The sequence below is a fragment of the Galeopterus variegatus genome, unplaced genomic scaffold (genome assembly GCF_000696425.1).
Source record: "Galeopterus variegatus unplaced genomic scaffold, G_variegatus-3.0.2 Scaffold5753, whole genome shotgun sequence".
Lineage (NCBI taxonomy): Eukaryota > Metazoa > Chordata > Mammalia > Dermoptera > Cynocephalidae > Galeopterus > Galeopterus variegatus.
The window spans coordinates 1-406 of record NW_007731864.1 but is presented as its reverse complement, the minus strand read 5'-3'; positions in this window follow the sequence as shown (position 1 = coordinate 406).

The following is a 406-nucleotide window of genomic DNA, read 5'->3' as shown; positions in this document are numbered from 1 at the left end:
CCTTCATGTTCTCACTGATATTTAGTATGGCCAGTCTTCTAAATTCTAGCAATTCTAATAGATGTGTAGCAGTATCTCATTTTGGTTTTGATTTGCATATCCCTCATGATTAACAATGTTGAACATCTTTCAATGTTCTTATTTATCATCCGTCTATCTTCTCTGGTGAAATGTCTGTTCAAATCACTTACCCACATTTTTTATTGAACTGTTTGTTTTATTATTATTGAGGTTGGAGGGTTCTTTTTATATTTTGGATAACAGCCCTTTATCAAATTTATCTTTTGCAAATATTTTCTCCCAGTCTGTGACTTTTCTTTCTCTTGACAGTGTCTTTCACAGGTCACATTTATTTTTGTATATAACTGTTGATTTTATTCTTCTTATTTTAAATTTTGTAATTTTT